General features: G+C 37.9%; 1 long non-coding RNA gene across 2 annotated transcripts in view; it reads right to left on the bottom strand.

The window, feature by feature from the left end:
* LOC129060865 (uncharacterized) overlaps positions 1-23,594 on the bottom strand; it is a 140,192-nt gene that overhangs the window by 65,450 nt on the left and 51,148 nt on the right. For both annotated transcript variants that reach the window (XR_008527723.2, XR_008527722.2), the window contains exon 2: positions 11,036-11,091. This is a non-coding gene — a long non-coding RNA (uncharacterized LOC129060865). The remainder of the gene's footprint in view (positions 1-11,035; positions 11,092-23,594) is intronic.

The raw sequence follows: 23,594 nt of genomic DNA, 5'->3' as shown, positions 1-23,594 counted from the left end.
GTATATGCTTCACGAAGTTTTTGTGCTATGTCTTCAGCTCCATCAATTCATTTATGTTCTTCTCTAAACTGGATATTCTAGTTAGCAATTCCTCTAACCTTTTATTAAGGTTCTTAGCTTCCTTGCATTGGGTTAGAACATGCTCCTTAGCTCAGAGGAGTTTATTACCCACCTTCTGAAGCCTACTTCCATCAATTTGTCAAACTCATTCTCTGTCCAGTTTTGTTTCCTTGCTGGTGAGGAGTTGTGATCCTTTGGAGGAGAAGCAGTGTTCTAGTTTTTGGAATTTTCAGCCACTCTGTGCTGGTTTTTCCTCATCTTTGTGGATTTATCTACCTTTGGTCTTTGCTGTTGGTGACCTTCGAATCCTTTTTGTTGATGTTATTGCTTTCTGTTTGTTAGTTTTCCTTCTAACAGTCAGGACTCTCTTCTGCAGGTCTGCTGGAGTTTGATGGGGGTCCACTCCAGACCTTGTTTGCCTGGGTATCACAAGCGGAGGCTGCAGAACAGCAGAAATTGCTGCCTGCTCCTTCCTCTGGAAACTTCATCCAGAGGGGCACCTGCCAGATGGCAGTTGGAGCTCTCCTGTATGAGGTGTCTGTCAACCCCTGCTGGGAGGTGTATCCCAGTCAGGAGGCATGAGGGTCAGGGACCCACTTGAGGAGGCAGTCTGACCCTTAGCAGAGTTTGAGTGCTGTGCTGGGAGAGCTGCTGCTCTCTTCAGAGCCGGGAGGCAGGAATGTTTAAGTCTGCTGAAGCCGCACCCACAACTGCCTCTTCCCCCAGGTGCTCTGTCCCAGGTGGGTGGGAGTTTTATCTATAAGCCCCTGACTGGGGCTGCTGCCTTTCTTTCAGAAATGCCCTGCCCAGAGAGGAGGAATCTAAAGAGGCAGTCTGGCTACAGTGACTTTGCAGCTTGGCGATGTTCTCTGCCCAGTCTGAACTTCTGGTGTCTTTGTTTACACTGCGAGTAGAAAACCGCCTACTCAAGCCTCAGTAATGGCGGACACTCTTCCCCCCACCAAGCTCAAGCATCCCAGGTTGACCAGACTGCTGTGCTGGCAGCTAGAATTTCCAGCCAGTGGATCTTAGCTTGCTGGGTTCTGTGGGGGTGGGATCCACTGGAGCAAGACCACTTGGCTCCCTGGATTCAGCCCCCTTTCCAGGGGAGTGAACAGTTCTGTCTCGCTGGTGTTCCAGGCGCCACTGGGATATGAAAAAAGACTCCTGCAGCTAGCTCGGTGTCTGCCCAAACGGCGGCCCAGTTTTGTGCTTGAAACTCAGGTCCTTTGTGGTGTAGGTACCCAAGGGAATCTCCTGGTGTGTGGGCTGTGAAGACTGTGGGAAAAGCATAGTATCTTGGCCAGACAGCACCATCTCTCACAGCACGGTCCCTCATGACTTCCCTTGGCTAAGGGAGGGAGTTACCCAGCCCCTTTTGCTTCCTGGGTAAGGCAATGCCCCACCCTGCTTCTGCTCACCCTCCATGGGCTGCACCCACTGTTTAACCAGTCCCAGTGAGATGAACCAAGTACCTCAGTTGGAAATGCAGAAATCACCCACCTTCTGCGTTGGTCTCACTGGGAGCTGCAGACTGGAGCTGTCCTATTTGGCCATCTTGCCTGGGAATCCCCAGTTTCCATATTTTTTAATCTAGGCAACATTTTGCTTCACTAGACATGGAAAATACATCTGTGGTATATTAAAGTGATGAATGCACATTGGTGTAGTAATCTTAGCAGGCTTCAGTCATTTTTTTGTTAGATATTAATTTCTTGAAGGAAAAGAAAATAGATTATTTTGGACATAAGATCTGTCTTCTAGGAGAAGTACTAATTAATCCAGAAAACCAGATGCACTGTAAAGAAAATCAATAAAAGCTCTCTAAAAACTTACAGACTCAGGGATTAGATTTGTCCAATATTTCTTTGTTACATTGAATAAACTCTCCACTTCATGATTCAAAATCAATAATAAACTGTATTACTTATGTATAAACAAACTCACTGTGAGAGATTTCACTCTTCATATATGTTTTATAGATGAATTTTAGAAGCAGCCTACTTGTTTGTAGATTATGAAAATATTACTTTAATGAACACACAAATAGGAATACAGAATATTTGAATAACAACAATATTAGAATATAGCTAAATATGCTATGAAAATACTACTGTTCACTCATTCAGCAAACAGTTATTGAATATTGTCCTAAGCTTTTCCTGCTGCTATAACAAAATTTCTTAGACTGAATAATTTATAAAGTCCTGAAATTGATTTTTCATAGTTCTGGAGGCTGGGAAGCTCAACGTCAAGGTGCTGGCAGATTTAGTGTCTGGCAAGGGCTGTCTTCAGTCCAGCCAATCAGAAGACGAAAAGAGCGCAGATGATCAAACATGCAATTTTTCATGAGTCAAGTTTGAAAGAGGTATAAATCTTTTATACTCACATCCCATTGGTCAATTCCATCTTAACGTATCACCCACTTAAAAGGGATTGAGAAATGTGGCTTCTGGCTGAGTGTTCATTTTCCAGCATTATCTTACATTAGGAAAGTGGAAAAAGGGAATTTTGTGAACAGCAAAACATGGCTCCTCCAACTTCAACCTTCTTGAGTTTTGTAAGGTTGGTGGACTACACAGGAATTTTTTTTTTTAATTTTTTTATTCCCTCGTAATATTTATTCCCTATTCTGTCTTGTATGGTTTTGGCATCTGGATTTTCCTAGTGTTAAAGAATAAAATTGAGAGTTTGCCCCCTCTTTTTGTACCTTAGAATTATTTATAGATAGTCTATTGCTCTGCTCTCTGACAACTTGGAAGAACAACTCTGTAAAACAATTTCAGCCAATTGTTTACTTAATAAAGAATTTTTAAACTGATTCCAGTGATATTATGGTTTTCTATGTCTTTTTTATTCAATTTTGGTAAAATATTCTTAGCTATTTGGCCATTTTATCTCAATTTTCTAATTTTATGGCAAAATAGCCTTTTATTACCTTGTCAATCTCTGTTGAATAGATGGTATGTCACTTTTTCATTTTTACAATTATTTATTCTGGAATTTCTCTTCCTTTTTTCTCCTAGATCTATCTCAAGATAGGCCTATCACAATTTTGTTTGTTTTGTTTCTTTGTTTTAGCTTTTCAAAGAACAAAATTTTCACATTAATATTTTTATTTTTCATATACTTATTTTATTATCTTTATGATCTCCTTTATTAATTTGGATAATTGTGTTTTACTTTTTCTAAATTACTCTGTTGAATATTTTAAAATATAGTATCCACGGTATCATTTAGTTTAAAATACCCGATAAATCTATAACATTAGTTATTCTTAAACCATAAATTGTTTAGTGTACATGTAGCTTTAATTTCTAATATGTTGTTGGTATTTTCCTCTTTGTTGCTAAATATTAATTATTTATTTTATGGTCAGACAACATAGCTAGTATTTTGCTGATTCTATGTATTGTGTAGCAACTAGTCTTATGAACTAATATAAGACAGATTTTTATAATATTTCATATAACTCTAAAATATGTATATTTCCTAAATTAAGACTACAATTATTAAAAAACAAAAAATTACAATTATATTTATATGAAATAAGTCAAGTTTGTTAATCATGTTTAAATTTCTATTTTACCATTTTTATGTTCTTGCCTCCCTAATCAATAATGGGGACAGGGAATTATTCTGCTGTCAGAATACACAAATGCACGTGCGCACACACACACACACACAATTTTATTTTGGTCAGGAACCATGAATCACACCTATAATCCCAGCACTGTAGAAGGCCAAAGTAGGAGGACTATTTGATCCTAGGAATTTGAGACCAGCCTAGCCAACATAGCAAGATCCCATCTCTAAAAAAAATTAAAATTAAAAAATTAGCCAGGTGTGGGGGCACCTGTAGACCCAGCTAGTTGGGAGGCTGAAGTGGAAAAATTGCTTCAGCCAGGGAAGTCTCAGCTGCAGTGAGCCCTGATCACACCACTGCACTCAGCCTGGGTAACAAAGCAAGACCCTCTTCCCCAAAAAAATATTTTTAAATTTCTAGGTTTTCAATATCCTCACATTAGTTTATATGTGGCTACAAATTTAGATTAGTATATCCTTCAAGAAAAATGATTACTATACCATTTTGTAATAGCTCTTTTTTTTCTTCTTTTTTTTTTTTGAGATAGAGTCTCGCTCTGTCACCCAGGCTGGCATGCAGTGGCGCAATCTCGGCTCATTGCAAGCTCCACCTCCTGGGTTCATGCCATTCTCCTCCCTCAGCCTCCCGAGTAGCTGGGACCACAGTCGCCTGCCACCATGCCTGGCTAATTTTGTTTTTTTTTATATTTTTAGTAGAGACGGGGTTTCACTGTGTTAGCCAGGATGGTCTTGATCTCCTGACCTTGTGATCCACCCTCCTTGGCCTCCCAAAGTGCTGGGATTACAGGTGTGAGCCACCACACCCAGCCTCATAATAGCTTTTTTTATCCCTCTTAATGATTTTCTCCTAAAGTCAATTTTTCTAATATTATAAAGTTATCCAGTTTATGTTGTTATCATTTGTGTTACATATTTTTAAACCACTTTTCTCTGTTGTTTTGACGTGTGTTTTTGTAAATGGCACATACTAGAACTTAGTTCTCAAGTATAATCTGATAATCCTGCCTTTTAACTAATAAATTTTTTCATTTACATTTATTATAATCAGTAATAACTGACAGAGTGAGACTTGTTTTTACTATAATTTTAAAATCTAGGTTCTGGGCCAGGTGCGGTGGCTCATGCCTGTAATCCCAGTACTTTGGGAGGCCGAGGGGGGCAGATCATGAGGTCAGAAGATCGAGACCATCCTGGCTAACATGGTGAAACCTGTCTACTAAAAATACAAAACATTAGCCAGGCATGGTGGTGGGTGCCTGTAGTCCCAGCTACTCAGGAGGCTGAGGCAGGAGAATGGTGTGAACCCAGGAGGCGGAGCTTGCAGTGAGCTGAAATCATGCCATTGCACTCCAGCCTGGGCCACCGTAGGAGACTCTGTCTCAAAAAATTAAAAAAAAAAAAAAATAAAAGTAGGTTTCTTTCTATTTCTGTCTTTCCTTTTCTCTTTCTAGTATAATTAGGGTTTTTGTTTGTTGTTACTTTGTTACTTTTTGTTTCCGAAATTCAATAACTTAGATGTTACTATTCTTATTTTGGTTACACTTGATATTTTATATTGCACACTTAAATTATCCAAGTATAAACTAAAATTATACTCACTTTCACAAAATATAAAATCTTAGGCATTTTAATTCTTATTTCTTTCTCTTGAGTTATGACTTGTTGAGTTTTTTTCTGTCCAATATTTTAATTTCGTGTTTCCAAGAACATACAATTTTAGACATCATTACTTTTCTTGTCTTCAACGATATTTGTTTTTATTTATAAGCAAGTTTATAAGTTTGTTTGCTTGCCATTTCCTCCTTTATCTCAGATATTCCTCCTGGGATCATTTTCCTTCTTCTTGAAGTGTGTTCCTTATAACTTTTCACATTAAAATCTGTTGTGGTTATATTACAATGCCTTATTCATCATAATTGCTGAAAAAGTAACTACTTAGAGCTATTTATCTCCACACTATTCCATTGCCTCTGCCACTTATTGTTCCTCTTGAGAGTCCTCTGTATGTTAATTTTCAGGCTTTTCTGAGTAACACATAGTTTGTTTTCATTCTCTGCTTGCATTTAAGAATTTCTGTTTTGATGTCCCGCAGTTAACGACTACTTCCTCCCCTCCCAGGTTTCAGTGGAAACCATTTGAAGGACAGGACTTGACAACAGTCCTGGAGTAACAGGTTTTCCACCCCACCCCACTGAGATAGAATCAAACAAGAGCTGGGACTTCACCCTGCCCAGCAGTAAAGTGGTCAACACTCACAAACACACAGGAAGCCAGTGAAGGCCATGTGAGTTACAACTAATGAGACATTTTCACCTTTCCCAGCAAGAAAGGTAGCAATGGGAACTAGTGAGGAGAGAGAAATGCTACCCTGGCCAGAAGTTACAAGCAGTAGCCCTCACTGGGTATCAATAGAGGAACCTGGACTTCTACCCTCCCCTGCTGGTAGTGAGTAGCACCTGTCCTTCACATATTAAACAGTGTCAAGACAAATAGCTCAAAATAAGGAAATGAGTAAGACAACAGTACATAACATAACTTCCAAAGTGTAGAAATTTCAATGAAAAAAATCATTCATCATACCAAGAACCAGGGAGTTCTCAATAGAATGTTTAAAAATAAATAGATACCAACACCGAGATGACAGATAATTGGAATTACATTATAAAGATTTTAAATAGCCATTCTAAAAAATGAAAAATTGTGAACACAATTGAAACAAAATAAAGAAGCCTCATCAAATAGAAAGTCTGAGCAAAAAGTTAGAAGATATAAAAGGAACCAAATGGAAATTTTAGAACTGAAAAGTATAACCACAATAAAACACACACATGAACATACACAAAATAGATGAGCTTAACAGCAAAATGGAGGAGACAGGAAAAAAATCAGAACAAATATAGAACAATAGAAATAATATTGTTCTAAGTATAGAACAATAGAAATTACCCATTGTGTCATTGTGTAATATTGAGTGTCAACCTGATTGGATTGAAGGATGCAAAGTACTGTTCCTGGGTGTGTCTGTGGGGATGTGTTCAAAGGAGATTAACATTTGACTCAATGGAGTGGAAGCAGCAGGCCCACCCTCAATCTGGGTGGGCACCATCTAGTCAGCTGGCAGCACAGCTAGAATAAAGCAGGCAGAAGTTGGAAGAGCAGACTTGCTGAGTCTTCATCTTTCATCTTTCTCCTTTGCTGGATGCTTCCTGCCCTTGAACATCAGACTCCAAGTTCTTCAGCTTTTGGTCTTTTGGACTCACACTGGTGATTTGCCAGGGGCTCTTGGGCCTTCAGCCACAGACTGAAGGCTGCACTGTCAGTTCCTCATTTTTGAGGTTTGGGACTCGGACTGGCTTCCAGTTTCCTCAGCTTGCAGACAGCCTATTGTGGGACTTCATCTTGTGATCGTGTCAGTCAATTCTCTTTAATAAAGTCCCTTTCATATAGACGCCTATCCTATTAGTCCTGTCCCTCTAGAGAACCCTGACTAATATGCCCATTCTGTAAAACAGAGGGAAAAAGCAGACTGAATATAACCTTAGGAACTAGTAAAAATATAAGAAAAAAATAACATTTATATTATTAGAGGTCCAGAATGAGAAGAAAAATGTTGGTCTAAAAAAGCACTCAAATAATGATTAAAATTTTTCCCAAATTGGCAAGAGACACAAAACCTACAGATTCAAAAAACTGAATGAACCCCAAAGAAATTCACTCATTATAGTCATAGAGTGAAAAATATAAAGAAAGAAAAATACCTGAAAGTGGTGAGAGAGTAGTAACACCTTACCTATAGATAAAAAGTAATTTGAATTACAGTGGATTTGTCCCTGGAAATTGTAAAGACCAGAAGGAAGTATTACATTTCTCAAGTGCTAAAAAATGTCAAACCAGAATTCTGTGTCCTGTAATAATATCATTCCGAATTAAAGAAAAAAATCAAAATATTGTGAGACAAAAGTATATCAAGAGAATATGTCTCTAGAAGGACTATTTTAAAGGATAGCTAAAGGAAATCATCTGAAAAGAAACAAAATGACTAAAAAAGGAAACCTAAGTCACTGGAAAATAAGGAAAAAGATGGTAAGAAAAAATATAGGTAAATATAATAGACTTTTTTTCTTCTCTTTATAGTTGAAGCAAAAATTATGGCATAGTTTGATGTCATTCCAACCATACATATATATATATATATATATATATATATATGTATATAGTATAGATAAAATACTTAAGAGAATTATATAATAAATGGAGAAAGGTAAAGAAATTTAAATGAGGGTAAGGTTCATATAAATCAGTCAAACTGGTGATATAACAGCAGTACATAATGTTAAGTTGTGTATGTATAAAGACCTAGAGAAACCACTAAAAACACTATACAAAGAGATACATTTGAAAACACTACCAATATATCAAAATGAAATTTGGGAACAAAATTTAAGTAACTCAAAAGAAGACAAGAAAAAAAAAACAGAGAAACAAAAAATATAGAGACCAAATAGAAAACAAAAATAAAATGGCAAAATTAAGTCCTAATATAGCAATAATTACACTTAATACAAATGGTCCAAATACACAGATTAAAAGACAGTGCTACAACACATGACCAAACTGTACACTTCCTACAAGAAACACACTTCAAATAGTTTATGAAGGTTCAAAGTAAAAGAATAGAAAAATGATATATCATGCAAGCATTAATCAAAGGAAAACAGGAGTGGCTACATTAATCAGACAGGGATACTAAAGATTGATAAAAGGGTCAATCCACCAAAAGGACATAGCAATCTTAAGTGTGTATGCCCCAAATATCAAAGCTGAAAAATATATTAAGCCAATCCTAATCTAACTGAAAGAAGAAACAGACAAATCCAAATTAAAGTGAGAGTTCAACATCCTTCACTCAATAAACCAATTTAAAAATAGCAATGATATAGAAGAAATCAACAACATCATCAACCAACAGGATCTAACCAATATTTATAGAACACTCCACCCAAAAACAAAAGAATACACATTCTTTTAATGTGTTGAATGGGATATTAACCAAGATAGACCATGTATGAAACAAATTTTAAAAACAGAAATTATACAGTGTGTTCTCTACCCAAAAGGAAATCAAACTAGAAATTACAACAGAAAGATTACAGAGAAGTCTCCACACACTTGAGAACTAAACATGATACATTTAAAACATTCAGAATAAAAATGGAAGCTTCAAATACATTTTTAAAAGACAGAATGAAAATTAAAAAGAAATATATCAAAACGTGTAGGGTAGAGCTAAAGCAGTGCTGACAGGGACACTTAAAGCATGAAATGGATACATTCAAACACAGAAAAAGCCTCATATCAATAATATCAGCTTCTACCTCAAGAACTTAGGGAAGAAATGAGCAAATAAAGCCAAAACAATTAAAAGGAAGTAAATAACAAAGATAATAACACCCCCATGCCTCAGCCAAATCTCGACCGGTGCAACTCCATCTAATTCACCTGTATGTTGCCCATCCCAACTCCACAGAACCCAAATATGTCATGCTTTCATATACCAGTGAGCCCATGAGTGTGCCTCTTCCTCAGCTTAGAATGCACACCCACCATTGTCTACCTGGTTAATTATTCATCAACCTGCAAGATTTCAGAGCCCTCAGAAGTGCTCTTTATCACAGGCTACAGCACACTGCAGAGTAACTGATTTCTTACCTTTTTCTTCCTCTTTGACTCAAAGCCATCTGAGAACAGATATTACCGTCAAATTTATTAAACAAAAGATAAATATCGAAGCATATAAATACATTAGGGTGTGATAAGTGCTTCTGAGCAAAAGCTTCCAGATGCATTAGATACACTTAATAAATTATTATTGAAATAATTGCATTAAAGATACACTTTGCAGTCATGCAAACTGATACAATGACAATAAGGAGGAGCACATATGAACACAAAATTATAGTTTTGCCAACGTTTCTTCACAATCATAAGTGGATTTTTTCATACACAATTACCTTCAACCTTCATTTTCTTGTCAGATTAATGTTTAAATATTTAAATTTAAATTTAAATTTTAAATCGAAACATAAGCACATTGAATTGTATTAATAATATAATTCCCACAAAGAAAATATCACATATCTCCTACATACACACACAGAGCCATAAAACATTTCTAAGGAATGTATGTAAATATCGATGCCATCATTGTGTATATGACCATACGTGCATATTACAGGCTTACATAGGAAGGCAGGGACCACAGAATATAATGGTGCACAAACTAGTTTTGAGGGCATGAGATCTGGAGTTGAACCCCATTTCCATTATTTACTATTGATAGAACCTTCCTGAGCATGATTTACCACCTGAAAAACATGGGCCCAATACTCAATGCCTATCTTATAATATTATGAAAACATTTTAAAGATGATACACGTGGACTTTTTTACCAATTATTATATTGATGTCACATGATACTACTGGAACTATATTTATTGGTAAATGAAGCTCCTTTTCAAACTTTATCCAATTTCTCTCTCACTCACACTTATTTCCAACTTGTTTTGTCATATTATGCTGTAAATTAGGTGATTAAATCTTTTTTCACTTTGAAAAATATGGTGAGTCATTTATAGAAACATTTGTAAGATTGATCACTGGGGAAGCTCATAAATGATTTCCAACTTATACTCCTTTTGTCTACCCATCATTTATAGACAATTTAAAATATTACTGGCCAATTTAGCATTTATTAAATAACCCAACGCCTCTTCATTAACCTTGAATGAGAGTGGGGTAACCTTTTTAAATAGGAATGTTAGAAATTCCTGGATCCATGGTTCCTATTTGGCTAGCTCATGTAAAAAGCCTGGAGAAATAGTTGCTTTAAAGCATTATATTATTGTACTCTATTTTGAAAGAGCATTAAGAGGGCATTGCAGATATATCTAAGAAATGACAAATACAATGGAAAGAATATTTTTGAGAATTTTTAACCCCTTAAAATCTTATCTTAAAGAAAGTAGCTAAGAAAATCATCTCTTAAACTTTCATCATTAATAAAAAGTATTCTTACTCATTTGACCTCATAACTGCATATTTCAACCAAATGACCGTGTTGCTTAAGGCTGCAGAGCTAAGATGCTCGGAATGTCCCTTATCAATCATCCTCAGAACTGTCAACTAAATTTAGACTGTAGAATCACTATCATTAGTTTTGAAATCTGAGAGAAGAACACAGCTTGAGTTTTCAGATTGCAGGTTAAAACTCTGGGAAAAGTCTTTTCATTTATAAGCTAATCTTTGAAATTAAATTCAAGTTAAATTCATATTTGCCTTTGCACATGAGTATACTGAATGTTTTAGTTACCTTTCCTGGTCTGCCACCAGCAAGCTAGAGAAGACCTCTGTTTTGCGGGTCGGGACCTAAAAAATAATAATAATAATAAATATATATATATAAAATATAAAAATGTATACATAAATATTTATTATATAATATATAATATGTATAAATAATACATATATATTTCCTATTTTGTGGACCCTGCAAATGTCTGAACCCTCTAAGCTCTGAACGATTACTCCTATACTCTCCAGTGAAAAAATATACCTTTCATATAAAATGATACTTTTCTTTATTACACAAAACTTACTTGTCTATGCAAAACTGTAATCTAAAATAAGCACCAAAAATGGAAAGAAAGCATTCCTCCTGTTTCTGCGCAGTATCAGTGCCTTAGTATACCCTTTATCATTTCTCTAGAGGAAGACACACAGTTTTGCATTTATCTGCTGTATTTAATTAATATATTGTGAACCAACAAATACGTTCTTAGTGATGATTTGGGGGAAGTTCTGGGATAGAGAGTTTTTTGAGTGAGTTCACATGGAGCTAATGGGTCCTCATTCATGTCGTTATTCTGATTCTATTTATGCTGTCCTTGAATACTATACTAGGATACTTGGCCTGTGTTTTCTTCCAGAAGAAAGTCAAGGCAGAACAGCCTGTCTTCTGACACCGAATAAATTCTCTGAAACTTCCGCCTTTCTGACACCAAGGTCCTTATGCCTTAGATGCCCCTTGACTCCCTGTATTCCCATAATTCTGCATTATCTTGCGGTCTTGCTTCATTTCTCTTATAAGTTTTGCTTCTAACTTTGCAATGTGCATCTCGCACTCCCCGTGTCTGCAAACTGCCCAGCCCTCCTTTCCTCATTGCAGCTGATGATGGGACACGGCTGTTCCCACAGAAATGCTCCATCTTCCCATTGCTGACAGACAAGCACAGCGTCTTTCTATTCTGCAGTAGGATGAAGCTCTCTTCCTGTCACCCCACCCCACCGCCTCTCCCTGCCCAGTGACTTCTCTTCCTGTTTTCCCTCTCTCCTTCCCTGGTGTCTCATCCATTAAACTGTCCCACCTAGCCCACAAACAGCTCACTCTTCCCCAGCTTCAAATAACAGCCCTCACTGATCCCCAAGTGTGTTCAGAGATATTCATCCAATCCTCCTGCTACGAGCTTCATGACTCAGCCTCCCCACACTGTGCCCAGCACAGAGAGCCCAGGCATGGACAGATCCCAGCACGGACAGCCCCCAGCATGGACAGCCGCCAGCATAAACAAACCCCATCATGGACAGACAGGGGCATAGGCAGCACCCAGCATGGACAGCCCCCAGCATAAACAGACCCCATCATAGGCAGATCCCAGCATAGGCAGCCCCCAGCATAGACAGCCGCCAGCATAAACAAACCCCATCATGGACAGACAGCGGCATAGGCAGCTCCCAGCATGGACAGACCCTGGACATGGACAGCCCCCACCATGGAGAGACTCCACCGTGGACAACCCCCAGCATAAACAGACCCTATCATGGACAGACCCCAGCATGGACAGACCCTGGACATGGACAGCCCCCAGCATGGAGAGCAAGTCTGAAATCTATAGGGCAGATTGGCAGGCTAGAAATATAGGCAAAAAATTGATCATGCAATCTTTTAGGCAGATTGTGTTCTTTGGGAAACCCCAGTCTTTGGTTTTCAATTAATTGGAGGAAACCTACCCATGTTATGGGGGACAATCTGCTTTACCCAAATTCTCCTGACTTGAAGCCAAGTCCCTTTCACATGGTAACTTCACAGCACATCCAGACGACTGTGTGACGGAACCACAGGCGCCACCGCCTCGCCAGGCTGATGTAGAATCAGCCATTATGCTTCTGAAAGGAGCCGAGTCCGCTCCCACAGGAGGTGATTCTTCCTGAGCTCTCCCCTTAGAAGGTGCAGGATTGTATTTGTCACGGCCATATGGTCCCTAACCCCAGTGAGGTCTCCCGTGTCTTCAAAGTTGGCACTTGTTAAATGAAACATGCTCCAACTCATTTTGAAGCAAGGTAGGGTCCTTATTTAAATTTGATTCACGTGTCTACATTAGACAGATTTTCAGGGGGACACCACACCGGGAGCATGACTCTCTCTTTCTGTGTATCTACTAGATGTGTGTCTGCTAGAATATCATTAGAGTATCGTTTTTCCAGGAGATATGAGGGAAGGAAAATAAAAGGATAAATCACATGCTTAGATAAAAGAATGGGAGGTGACTTGGTTTTAGGGGAGCATTTTGGACTTTAAATCTCTGCAGACAAGCCAGCTTCCAGCAGAGGTTCTGAAACTCACTTTCTGCATGGTTAAATCACATAATTTACTCATATCTCAGAATCCCCGAGCACAGAAAATAGCTTGCTTTCTTTTCTTGCCAAACTCCCAAGAATACACAGAAAAATCCTCTAACAACTTCAAAGATTCTTGAACAAGATGGAAAGGGATAAACAATGAAATTTTAAGCCCTTTTGGAAATTCAAATCCAAACTGTTGATTGACATCAAACTCAGAGAGAAACAAATTAGGCTCTGACTATGAAGCGGCTTATTTTATACATTCTCGTCTGGCATAAAGAAATTATATTCTGACCTGGCTTCATATTGCCTATCAGTAAAATACATAAAACAACCTCCACTTAATCATGTTTAGGAAGGAATAGGATTTAGTTCCTTTGAAATTATATATTTGATTTTTAAAAATTTATGTATCTTCATTTGCACATTTGAATAGATTGCTTTCACAGTTATATTTTTATAGGTTTGCTATTTCGTGGTAAGGAGGGGATTATAGTTGTCTTCCCTAAAAAAAGTATCCATTTTACACTATATGTGAAGGGAATGGGATGGAGTTGATATTTCCAGTTTATGTTATTAAAATAAATCGCTGTTTACCATCTGAGATTTCAAATTCACACTTTCAGATCATATTATTTATAATTTAGGAAATCTGTTTGCAGTATAATTCACTGCCCTACAAAGGCATGCCTCTTGCTAATGAACTGGTAACTCCTTCTTCCTCAAAAACATATGTTTAAAAAATTAATGTTTAATTTTCAATTTAGAAAATGTGTAAAGACAAAAAGGAAATTTAAAAAACAGCACGAGAGATTTAGTAGTAAACATTTTTGCCTAAAATTTCTCACCAATGGTCTCCTCTGAAAAGATTAATGCCATCGTATTAAAGGCATTGAAAATACCTCAAAGATAGTATTACAATTTTTTAATGTCTGTTTAATATTTATCTAATCTTATCGTAAAATTTGGGGGAAGTTCTGGGATACAGTTTTTTGAGTAAGTTCACATGGAGCTAATGGGTCCTCATTCATGTCGTTATTCTGATTCTATTTATGCTGTCCTTGAATACTACACTAGGATACTTGGCCAGTTTAAACTTCATGAACGTTTAACATCATTGAACATTTAAATATGAAAAACGTGAGTCATTTTGAACATGTGATTTTTTAATACCAAGCATCTTCATGTTTTTCTCGCATGTGAAAGAAGAAAAAATGTTTATTACTATGTGATAGGATCTATTATTATTTAAAATCAAAGTTCCTTGAGGTTGTAGTGTTAAATATTGCAACAGGGACTGCTTAAAGTCATTTTGTTAAAATCAGCTGAGAATCCTCCACCACACCAGCGTCAGAGGCTCACAAAGGCTCCGCCCCCTCATGACAGCAGCCTCATGCCCTGTTCCTCCGGGTTCCAGGGCAAGCGCAGGACCGGGAGAGCCAATCAGATACCTCAGCCCCATCACGCTCTCCATGGTTTCCACTCACAGTTCGCTGGTTATAACGAGTCACAAGGCCACACCTAAAGTCAAGGAAGTAGGAATGATGATGGTCTATGAAGACAGAGGAGAACTGGGTGTTGTGAATCTCAGTCTCGCCGACCCCAGCCCAACCTCATAGCAGGGCAGAGCAGAGCAGCGCAGTGGTGAACAGCACGCACTCTGCAGGCAGATGGTGAGGGTTGGAAGGTGGATGCCTTCAGTTACTTCCCTATAATACCGGGGCAAGTTGTTGAAGCGCTCCAGACCTCACAGTCCTTGCCTGTAAAGCTAAGTATAGAAAAATATCTATCTCTGGGATTCTGCTAAGAACTGAGTTAACAGATGTTAAGCACTGAAACAGTACGTGGGCCAGTAATCACTGGCCAATACTGTGATGTGAGTCCAGCAAAGACCCAGCTGTGCCCTACCAAGACCATATTTACTTTAAGCACAATAAATAGAAAAGCACATACCTCATTCAGAGCTTCCTCCATCACTTTATGGTAAAGAGCTCAGTCTAAGTTTAATTTTGGGTTCAGCATCAAATATAAGATGTTAAAAGGCAACGGGCACAGTCCTCTTGGGTTCCTCTCCTAAGGAAGAGTTATCCCCTAAGGAAAGGTATCCCCCGGGTTCCCAGGTGTCTGCAAGAGTTTGGGACACAGAAGAAGCAGTTTTGCAGAAACAAGTGTATTCTTAGGAGAGAGAAAATTTTGCCCCAAATATTCCAAATTTTTGCATTGAAGAAATTAAGAAAAAAATTAGAAGATTATGCTACCAAGCAAAAGAGCTCTTTTCTTTTTCTTGAGATTTTATCCATGTTTTAATAAAATAAAGGACAAGCATTTTGCTACCACTCCAAGCAAACACCAAGAAAGTGAAGGCCTTCCACACCTCCCCAGTCCCCCACACTCCAAACTTATTCTCTAGGAGCCACTAGAAGATTAGCATCAGCACACGGCACAGTTAGTAAATGTGTGTGTTGTTCAATTATCCACATTTATGGATCAATGCATTCAAATATGACATTTATTTTAATGCACCTCGTTTTATAAAAACGGTATTGCTATTCTTCCATACTACATATGGCAATTTTTGTCTTTCAAAACTTCTGTACTTTGGTGTAGCAGAATACATCTAGAAAAACATAGTAGAAGATTATTTAGATGTAAAAGGATATAACTATAACAATTTTATTACTTTTGTAAAAAAAAGCACTGGATGTTTTTGTATAAGTATTGTATCATTATTATTTAAGTAATATTATCAAATAAAATATTGCAACAGGAACTGCTTAAAGTCATTTTGTTCAAATCAGTTGAGATCCCTCCACCAAGTAACTGTTTTAGGAGATCTGCCTTAAGTCATTTTAATAATATTTCAAAAATACCTTAAGAAATATATAAACATAAACAAAATGTTATTTACAATAATCATTTATAGTTTCATAACCGAGCAGTATCACTTTAATATAAAGTGATTTTAATAGAAACCCTGCCAAAATAGCTTATTAATATCTATAGTTTTCTGAACTAAAGTCTAAATATAATTTTAATAATTTTTATAAGTCTTCTTTAATAAATAGTGATGTCTTCTTTTCTCTGTAGGTGGTCTTCCCATTGCAACTTGCATTTATTTGTTTATTTATTTTATTTATTTATTTTGAGACGTAGTCTCACTCTGTAGCCCAGGCTGGAGTGCAGTGGCGCTACCTCGGCTCACTGCAACGTCCACCTCCCAGGTTCAAGCAATTCTCCCGCCTCAGCCTCCCAAGTAGCTGGGATTACAGACACCTACCACCATGTCCAGCTAATTTTTGTATTTTTAGTAGAGACAGGGTTTCACCATGTTGGCCAGGCTTGTCTCAAGCTCCTGACCTCAGGTGATCCATCCGCCTCAGCCTCCCAAAGTCCTGGGATTACAGGCATGAGCCACCCCGCCCAGCCACATAGATGTGTTTTTAAGTCTGAATCCTGTTCTGTTGCGCATAGATGCCACAGTATGTGGATCTATTCATCCATTGATGGACACCTGGGTTGCCTCCACCCTCTGGCTGTTATGAATGGTGTTGCTATGAACGTGGATATAAAATATCTCTTTAAGACACTGATTGAATTCTTTTAGGTACATACCCAGAAGTGAGATTGGCAGGTTATATGATAGTTCTATCTTCAGTTTTTTTGAGGAACCACCAGACTGTTTTCTGCAACCGCTGCCCCCTTAACTTGTTTGTGGTAATCACTATACAATCTATATACATATAAAATAATAACATTGTACACCACGGTGCTCTGGTGGTCACTCACACAGGTGCACACGGCAGAAAGCCTCAAGCCGCCCATTTGAGGTTGAACAAGGCTCCACACGGTGAAACACGTGTCCTTTTCACAGTGGATTTAGTGCCCTGCTTTTGCATGTGTGAGTGTGTATGTTGGTGATTTCACTGTTTAAATGGCCCCCAATCAATACTGAAGTGCTGACGGCTGCTTCTAAGTGCATGAAGGCTGTTATGTGCTTTATGGAAAACACATATGCTAGAGCAGGCAGGAGTTATAGTGATGATGGCCATGAGTTCAAAGAGAATGAGTCAACAATAGATACTAAATCAGCTGTCTTTAAACAGAAACACGCACTCAACAGCAACGTCCATTTCCTCCTCCAGCCCTTGGAAGCCACCATTCTATTCTCTGCATCCACAAATCTGAGTATTTCAGATATCTCAATTAGGAAAACTCACACAGTATTTTTCTTCTATGACTGGCCGTTTCACTTAGCATCATGTCCTTCAGGTTCTCTTCAAAGTCTCACTTATGCAGGATGAAAAAGTTCTAGACATCTTCTGCACAATATTTGGCTTTTACTTAATGATACCGTACTGCACACTTAAAAATTTGTTAAAAGGATATATCTTCTGTTACCTGTTCTGACTACAATAAAAATAATAATAACAAAATAATAATTATAATAAATAGAGTGCTGGTTGCCAATAAACAGGAAGTAAAACAGAAACACATTAAGCAAGCTCGTGTATTGATCAGTGGAAGAAAACGTTGTGATAAAAGCTCAGAGGAATCTAACCTAGTATTTCCCTCAGGAGCAATGGTTTGGTGTTTGCTAATCCAGTGTTTGTAGTGAGTCTGTAGAATATATTTCCCACAAATCATGAGAATACACATAAAATTAACATATAAAAGTCAAAAGCCTTTGTATACCAAACTATAATGAGCCAGAGAACACAAAGTTAGAAAAAAATAGCACAAAGATCAAATACAAAGAAATAAACTTCACCAAAAACACGTAAACTGATAGCAGAAAAACTTACAACAATCCCAAAAAGCACAAGAGTCTTTAAGCCCTGAGCCTGAACCAACCCAAAGCCAACCATGCTGGCACCCTGAACTCCGACCTCAACCTCCACAAAATAAATGTCTGCTGTTGACAAGTCACCCCATGTGTAATACTTTGTCAGAGCAGCCTGAACAGACTAAGAAGAGGCTGATGAAGAGAGGACTCTGCACAAAGGCTGAGCTCTGCTCAGTGGATTTGCTTCTCCGAGAAGGATACATCAGCAATTCTGAACCCGCTTGGTGTCTATGCCAGGAATAGAACAAATAAGTAAATATATTGTGAATAATGAGAGTCCGGTTCTCACTGTCAGAGAAGGAAGTCACAAATAAGGAAGGAGGCTTGCTGGAATGATTCCTCTAGTGTCGGATTAAAATTGGAAGTGTCAGTATTGACTCACTCTCTAACACATGGATATAGATACAGACGTAGATACACATAGAAATAAATACGGAAGTGTGTGTATGCGTACAGGTTAATAACATACATGCATTTATTTCCACAACTGTCCACTGAGCAGCCTAGAAATGATGATGGCTCAGTAGCAATGAGCACACCTATGTAAAATTCATGATTTATAAAAGCCACTCTCTAATAAAAGGGATCAGGTCTGCTTGGAGAAGTGGCTGACTCCACGACCTGAGTCTGGAAATAACATGTGGTGTTGCAAAGTAAGGATATATCCACCCCCCTAAAAAAGGGGGAAAAAAAGAAAGGCTGGGAGAATGTTAGAAGGAACACTGGAGGCACTCCAAAGCCAGAGAGGCCCCTGGTCACCAAAGCTGGGTCAACTGGAAATCAATAATGATAGTATTGCATCATAACCCGCAGAATAAGATGAATACCCACAAGTCCATACCTAAAATAGTTAATGGAATAAATGTCCATAATTGAGTAGAAGGGGTAACACTTCCTTATAAAACAATGCCAAGTAGCAGGTGTAGAGGAAGGAGGAAAGAATGAACTGGCCACAACCAATCATCACATCATCACAGCAACCAGGGCAAGACCCGCCATGGGTGCCACTCCCTGCAGGGAAGCTGCCTTTATCTCCAGCTGCCTCAAGAGAGAGAATGGAGGAAGTAAGAGAAAGGTGATATTCAAATTAGAAAGAGCTCAGGATGTCCAAGAGTTGATGAAAGACACTGATGTTTGCGTGCTTGTTGACTGGCATTTCCATGACCCCTGTCTCTCTCTTTCCAGTCCCCTGCTCCTGTCTCTTCCCAGGACCTGTGCAAACCTGAAGTCTTGGACTAAGGCACAGTTGTCCATAACTGTTGCTCTAAATTATTTTTAACCCCATAAGGTTGGCACTAATATTTCTATGCAGTGTTTACTATACGGATGTGTGTGTGCATATAATAAACATTATTCAGATGTGTGTGTCTGTGGGCATACACACATCCATATAATAAATGGATTATTAGTTTTAACCCCACAAGGTTGGCACTAATATTTCTATGCAGTGTTTACTATACGGATGTGTGTGTGCATATAATAAACGTTATTCAGATGTGTGTGTCTGTACGCATACACACATCCATATAATAAATGGATTATTTATTAGTTTTAACCCCACAAGGTTGGCACTAATATCTCTATGCAGTGTTCAGTATACCCAAAATGCTCTATTTTTATTGCCTTTAAAACTTCTTTTGTAGATCCCTTTTTCCATATAAGTACATCATTTAGAAGATTATGTCTTTAGGTGAGCATTTGTGGTCATTCTACTTATCTAAAATGTCTTTATTCTTGAGATGTAGAATTACTTTTTTTTCATTGCTTGATTGACACATTTCCTCAGCCTTTATTGTTGTGAGGAACTGGGCTGCAGAGCAGGAGGTGAGTAGGGGCATCCTCTGTATTTATAGCCCCTCCCCATCACTCACATGACCTCCTGAGCTCCTCCTCCTGTCAGATCAGCGGCAGCCTTAGATTCTCCTGGGAGTGCGAACCCTATTGTAAACTGCACATGTGAGGGATCTAGGTTATGTGCTCCTTACAAGGATCTAATGCCTGATGATCTGTCACTGTCTCCCATCACCCCCAGATGAGACCATCTAGTTGCAGGAAAACAAACTCAGGGCTCCTACTGATTCTATGCAATAGTGAGTTGTGTAATTATTTCGTTATATATTGCAATGTAATAAGAATACAAATAATGTGCACAACAAATGTAACGTGAATCACCCCTAAACCGTCCCCCTGCACACCAGGTTCATGGAAAAATTGTCTTCCACTAAACCGGTCCCTAGTGCCAAAAAGGTTGGGGACTGCTGGGTTAAAGAAATTAAAAAAAAAAAAATCCAGGACTTGAGAGGATTTCAGGGAAAGACTTGCATGCCTGGGAGAGCCAGGTTCCTGTTAAAGCAAGTAGGTTAAAGTGTTTTGCTGTGCAGAAGCTTTTTAGTTTGATATAGTTCCACTTGTTTGTTTTTGTTTTTCTTACCTGTGCTTTTGGAGTCTTCTCTAAAAAACCATTGCCAAGACCAATGCCAAGAAGCTTTCCCTTAAGTTTTCTTCAAGAAGGTTTGTGGTCTCAGATCTCATACTTAAGCCTTTAATTCATTTCCAGCGGATTTTTGTGTATGATGCAAGAGTCCAGTTTTGTTCTTCTGCATGTGGACATCCAGTTCCCGCCACACTATTTGTTGAAGAGACTTTCCTTTCTACACTGTGTGTTCTTGGTGCCCTTGTCAAAGATTAGTGGACAGCATACACCTGAGTTTGTTTCTAGACTCTCTATTCTATTCCATTGGTCTGTGCATCTGTTTTTATGCCAGTGCCACACTGTTTTGAATATTGTAGCTTCATGATATGGTTTGAAATCAGGAAATATGATGGCTCCAGCTTTATTCTTCTTTCTCAAAATTGCTTTGGCTATTTAGGGTCTTCTGTGGTTCTGTGCAAATTTTAGAATATTTTTTCTATTTTTGTAAAGAATAGCATGGAATTTGTGATGGGTGTTTAATTCACTTGTTTGTGGCAATCACTACACAATGTATATGCATATCAAATCATCACATTGTACACCTTAAAAATATTCAATGTTAATTTGACAATTCAATATTTTAAAATAAAAAAATATATATTTAACAGGAAGTAGCTTAAAGGAAATTCCAGAGATGCAGATGAGGATACTTTGAGAGTCATGATGATGGTCCACATGGTGGAATGGCAGGACCTAAGCAGATGAGTCAGTGAGTGAGACGGAAGCAAAAGAGGTTGATGTGAGAGCTTATAAAGCTGGCAGGATATAGGAGCAACACACACAAAAAAAGTTACTAGCGTTTGTAAATACCCAAGCCTTGTATATTTCTTACCTTGGGCCAGGTGCTGTTCTAAGTGTTTTCATACATTTTCACATTTAATCCTGCAAGTGACCCCTTGAGCAAAAGCCAGCCAGTGACACCTGCATCTCAGGCAGCAGGGCTCCAGAGTCCATAATCTTGAGCTCTGTGGGGTTCTCACTCCTGTGCCAGGAAGGATTCTAGTGTGGAGGACAGCATTGATTTTAAAAATCTAAAACTTCAGCCCTGAAAGAGTTTACAGTTTATTAATGGATGCACAATGGATGATTTCAAACACTGAGAAGACACCAATCAACAGCCCTGGATGTGCAATGGGAGTGCTCTTTTATTCTGGCCTGCAACTGGGGCAGGCTTTCAGTCCAGTGCTAAGAAAACATGTACATAGAATAATTTTGGACAATTACCCTGCTTGGATATTTGATTTCTCTTGACTATCACAAACAATAACAATAATAATTTTGCTTAAGGATTTTTCTAATTCGATGTACAGATACAAGCACAAATTTCTAATAAAGCTCTCTTACAGAAGACAACTACCTGTTACACAAAAATTTGTTCCAGAAAGCCAAAACTTTCTTTTTAATAGCACTACAACTACATTGTTGCTGTATTTCTACATTGTGAGAGCATGAGAAGATGGGATTTTGTGTACAGAAATTTGTTTTCCAAATTCTCATGTTTAAATGTTGATCCATATCACTTGTTGGCATATCAAGCATGCTTATTTCTAAATTGCCATAATATATCCAATAAGGTAGAATATTTCTGGAAAGCACAATTGTCATACACATATTACTAGAAAATGTGGTATCATATTATGGTCTGTTATCATTACAGTGAGAATATGGCACTATGAGGAGATTTTATCGTGCAAAATTGCATTATGTTCAAATTTATCCATGTGTTAATTTACATTAAACCCCTTCTATTTCTTCAGATGAATGAAAATTCTAGGATTTGCTGGCCTGTATTTTACCTGGAAATTGGTGCAGATAAGAGGCAAAGAAGTAAGAAGGATTGCTGTCTAGGAGCTTTGAAACGAGTCAAAATTAAGTTTCCTTGCAGCTGCTATTCTTTTAAAAAGCCAAGATTTAAGGAGAATAATATAGCAATGTAATTTATTCTAAATAGAAATGAGGAAAACCATAACGAACAAAACCCTTGAAAGTTGGACTACTCTTACAAATTATACTAACAATGGGAATCAACATTCCCATCAGAATTTGTAGATTTCAGATAATCCCATCAGGCTTGTTTCTTAATTATCAAGGTGCTTTGAAGAAATTTCCTATTTGAATCCCTCAAAATAATGACTTTCGGGTTTGTTTTCACATCAGCTATGGGGGCTGTTTTGACAAAGCCTTAGCTGAAAACTTGAGGCCATCAGTATCCCTTTCTCCCCTGCAACAATACAGTTCACACAGGCACTCTTTCTTCCTCACCCATCTTGTGCATAACGCCTTTATTTTACTTAGATTTCCCCTCGTGATCTCGTTGTTTATTGGTTGGTTGGTTGGTTGGTTGGTTTTGTTGAGTTGGTTTGTTTTGTTCTGTTTCCACAGTCTTATTAAGAAGGAAATTTACATTCCATACAATTCACCCATGTAAGGTGTACAATTGAATGGTTTCTAGTATATTCACAGAATTATGTATCCATCACCACTACCAGTTATAAAACATTTTCACTACCTGGAAAAGAAACATGGTACTCAACCACGGCCGCTCAATCTCTGGATCCCCCACCATAGTCCTAGGAAACCACTAATCTACTTTCTGCCCCTATAGATTTGCTGATACTGGACATTTCATACAAATGGAATCACACAATACAAGGCCTTTTGTCACTGGCTTTTTCACTAACATTTTTTCAGGGTTTATCCAACATAGCACAGGTCAGTATTTTATTTCTTTTCATTGCCAAATCATCTTCCATCCTAAGGTTATACCACATTTCCTTTATCTATCCATTCATTATCTGCTGAGAATTTGGGTTATTTCCACTTTTTGGCTATTATGAATATTGCTGCTTATGAACATGTTTGTATAAGTTTTTGTATGGACCTGTGTTTCCTGTCTCTGGACTACACAACTAGGAGTGAGTCGTTTCTTTAACC

The sequence above is a fragment of the Pongo abelii genome, chromosome 7 (assembly GCF_028885655.2).
Source record: "Pongo abelii isolate AG06213 chromosome 7, NHGRI_mPonAbe1-v2.0_pri, whole genome shotgun sequence".
Lineage (NCBI taxonomy): Eukaryota > Metazoa > Chordata > Mammalia > Primates > Hominidae > Pongo > Pongo abelii.
This window is presented reverse-complemented; position numbering and strand designations above follow the sequence as displayed.